Consider the following 4,378-nt stretch of genomic DNA (forward strand, 5'->3'; position numbering starts at 1 on the left):
TCCTAGAGTCAAGGATCTCCTAAGCTTTGCTGGGATCATGAAACTATTCCATTTTGCCAAATCCATGGGCGGAGCTAAGGAAACCTGTCTATTTTGTTAACTTGTACCATATGATATTATTATCAAGTTGTTGCAAAATTATTTAGCCCCACAATATAAGGCGATTGCTTTGCTATGTAATTTACATTTCATCAAGCCTCTTTGATTCGCTTACTTCTTTTTTTTTTTTTTTTTTTTTTTTTTTAAAGAAATGAAACAATATTATGATTTTTAAAAAAAAAAGAAAATAAATCAGCCCCCAAACGTGAGGCAATTGCTTTACTGTGTAGCCCATACAATCTTCATGCCATCAATCTTCTTCTTTTTTTTTTTTCTTCTTTTTTTTTTACTTTTTTTTTATTCGCTCACTTCTCCATTTCTTTTTTTAGCAATGAGAAAATGTTTTGATTGTTAAAATATTATTATTTCATAACCCCTCTCTTACCCCTGTTTTGTAAAGAGTAGAGCAATGATCCATTATGTACAAAATATAAAATGAAGAAAATAATGATGCATAAAACTTATCTTGTGTTGGGAAGTTCCCCAAAATTCCATATAGAGTCCCTCGGTGGGATGTTCTTTGGAAGAACTCGCACTTTTGGGATCTTGACGTTGAATGCACTAAAAGGAACTTTCCTTCCTCTTAGTGTTTCCTAGCTTTGGAGCCATGCTTGCGAAGGGACTACTTCTTCCCTCTTCTTTTTTCCAGTCCCTAGTGGAGTCGCCAAAATGTGAGAGTGCTTTTTTTCTAGCATACAGGCCCAAGTAGAAAACAAGGATCACGGGCCAAATATTTGTTGTTTGGTGGACTAGGCTTGGTTCACTGCAGCTAAATAGGGGCTGATTATGAACCAAGTTGTGCACAAGTCACATAAATCTCCTCAAGGTAAAGATGCGATTCCTCCTAAGCAATTAAATACTATTATAAGTGTTTTAGTGTCATAAAATGACTATTTACGCTTACAAAATAAGTAAAATAAGTATTCATAATATTCTCAATGAGAAAGAGATTGAAATATAATATTTAAGGCTTATCTTTTATTGTATAAGCATTTAAAAGAGTTTCTTCACTTAGTACCCCAGGGCGTATTGTTGTGGGATCTTGGGCATACTGTCGTGATATCCCAGGGCGTACTAGGCTTGTAAGAACCCAGAATACTGGTTCTTTGAACTATATGATCTTTCTCTATATTTATTATGCAATAGAGTTTTGTCCTTTCACTTTACCTCTATAGGTGCTACATAAAAAACACTATACAATACACATATCTTCAAATAATTGTTAGATTCTTATATTAGGATATACATTTTAATACATGTACATATATGTAAATGAATTTTATGAAAATGATTCAGCCATGAGGATCCTGGCCCCAATTCTCACAGACTTAGTGCTTTTGCACAAGACTTGTGAGATTTGGAACTCAAGTCCGAGTGGCTTTGCTTGGGCTTTGCCTTCCAAGATAGTTAGGTGAGAAGGATTTTAGCAAGAAATAGTAAAGGAAGACAATGTAATAAAGAAATAGACCAAATAATTGTTAGAGATCCTCAAATCAATATGTGGTATTTCATTATTTTTCTTAAATTGTAAATTACAATATGCTCACTAAGATGTGATACAAGATCCAAATAAGCTCAAAAATTACAGACTTAGATGACTATCTAAGCCTTTAAGACTTGCAAAATTTGAATCCATTTGAATCTAAGTACCTTCTGTAGTGGCTGTTCTGGGATACCGTGAGCTGTTTTCCCTACTTTCTTTGAATCTTGACAGAGTTTTCTGCATAATTTTGTTTTGATTTTCTATTCTGCATAATGCCCCTTAATGTTGGTTGCTTCCCCCTTTTTATAGTGTCATTTTAGGGTTTGGATACTATTGATTTTTCCCCCTTGGCTCCTTAGGTACCAGAGCCCTATTATGCCAGCCATTCTGACCATTGATTCTTTCTCTGTTTCTTATAGTTTTCATCTTTTAGTCATGTTTTCCTAAAAGCCACTTACTGACTTTCCATTTTGGATAGCTGACATTTACCCTCTTTTCTTTCAAGGCCTTTTACCTCTTAGACTTAGCTTTTTGGCTGTCCTCCTTGCTATCATTTTTCCCAGGTGAGCAAAATCCATTCCTACTGGATTGAGGGGTTTTCCCACCACTTACCTTTATAGTTCTTCATTTTGGGTTCCCCAGGGTACCAGCCTTTTGTTCATGAATTGTCACTCTCCAAGTTTTCTGATTCTTTGCTGCACCACTGGGTGCTTGAGAGGGACATATATGTTCTTCATTTCTTGTATTTCGTGGTACTCCTCTTGAGTTGTCTCAATTCCACTTTAGCTATGCTGCATGTCCCGAGGATCCCGAGCTTCTGGGGATCCCGGCCTAGTTCTTTCATTGGATTTTGCTGGACTTTTTAATGGCATTTTTTGCTAGAAATTTGAACATACATAGGGTCTTGATGTCGATTCTTCCTGCTGCATGAATTGGGCCTTCTTTATTTTTTATGGAATGGGCTTTGTTGTGAAATTTTGGACCTCAACAATGTGCAAGTCGCATGTTTCATATTTCTATATAATTTAACAGTAAAACTAGCATTGTGGTGCAAAGTGTAACAATTGTCATAGTTTTGGGTGCAAATTGTGCATTTGAATAATTTATGGTGCAAAGTGTAATCTGGAGCATAGTTTAAGGTGATAAAATATAATTTCTCTGAAATTTTAATACCTTTGAAATCGGTAACAGGTCATCGCCGCATGATTCATCATCGAAGTAATGCTAAAAACAATTTTATATGGAACTAATGAAAGTTAAGTTGCGTTAATCTAATTCATCATTTAAATAAGCTGTGAAATGCTAGAGATATAAACTTTTTGTAAAAAAGTTTTACAAACTGCTAATGTGGTGAGTAGTTATTAATAAATAAAAAAATTAATGTTAATGATGTGCCTAGATGAAAACTAATAAGATGTTGACCACATCAATAATTTGTAAAAATATTGTAAAAGAGTCTGTGGTTGTAGCATTACTCTTATGACAAAAATTATAAAATCTGTTATGTAGTTTTAGTGATACACTTTGTAACCGTATTTATATATTTATTTATTTTTCATATAATAATTTATTCGTACCTGTATTTATTTGTTTATTTTCCATATAATAATTGATGATAATTAGACTATCTCGCTCCAACTATTCAAATGGATTTATACATTTGTTGTTTTCATTTCTTTTTGATATGATGGGAATCGAGGAATTTAATCATTAATTGTCTCCTTTGATAAAACAAATACAAGAAAGTTTTAGTTGAGTTACAAATTCTTGGCATTGTTGTTTTCATCTGAGCACCTTTAGCATTCACCCTTCAACATTTTAATTAAATCTTAATTAAGGAGATTTTTTTTTATTATTCCCTTTTGATACAATAATATCTTTTTTTTTTTTTCTTCTTCTGATGATAGTTGTCCTCTCCACCTCCTACGAATAAAAGTTGTGATCAAGGAAACCTCTTGCTAAAAGGGAGGTTCTTCTCTTTGCCTCTGGCACCAGGCCTCAACCATCTAACACCTTCGGTATATTTTTTTTTTGACAAAGTTTTATCTAAACTAGTTTAATAAGAAATTCTTCAAACTCCAATTAAAATTTTTAATATACCTATATATTTTAAAAATCTAACCATTAAGTTGCATATTCTTTATATTATTAAAGTGGATGTCAAATTTTATTCAAATAAGATATTAATTACAATTCGATTTATACACGTAATTTTTTATGTATAAGTTTAAATTACAAAAACTTGAAATTAATTTGATGGATGACATAGTTATTGATTTTTTATTTTCTTAAAAGATTGCAGACATGGATGATATAATTAAAAAAAATGTAATATAACAGTAGATTTGTCAAAATTCACTTCCTATAAAATAAAACAAAATGAGAGTTTAAAAGGTTTGCCTCCAAATTAGTTTGTAGAGAAAATTTGTTTATTTTTTTTCTTTATTTTTATTACCTATTTTTCTTTTTATACAAAATATTTTCCTAGAAAATGTCTATTTTGCACTTGAATTAAATAATAAGTAGTTATGAAATAAATTTTACCTTAGGTCAAATATAAAATTCTATAAATATGTAGGATAATTATTAGATACTTCCGGAATACCATAAATGCATACTGCTTCCTTTCATATAATTGTGGATTTCACTAATTAAATTTATAGTAAAACTTACAATTTTTATAAGAGAAGAAGTACACATTTATTGTACTTTCAAAATATTCAATAATTTTCCAAATATGTAAAAATAAGTATATCCTTAAAAATTAGAACGTGTGAAATAATCATTTTACCCTTT

Source organism: Quercus suber, unplaced genomic scaffold (genome assembly GCF_002906115.3).
Source record: "Quercus suber isolate HL8 unplaced genomic scaffold, Cork oak 2.0 scaffold_32, whole genome shotgun sequence".
NCBI classification, from domain to species: domain Eukaryota; kingdom Viridiplantae; phylum Streptophyta; class Magnoliopsida; order Fagales; family Fagaceae; genus Quercus; species Quercus suber.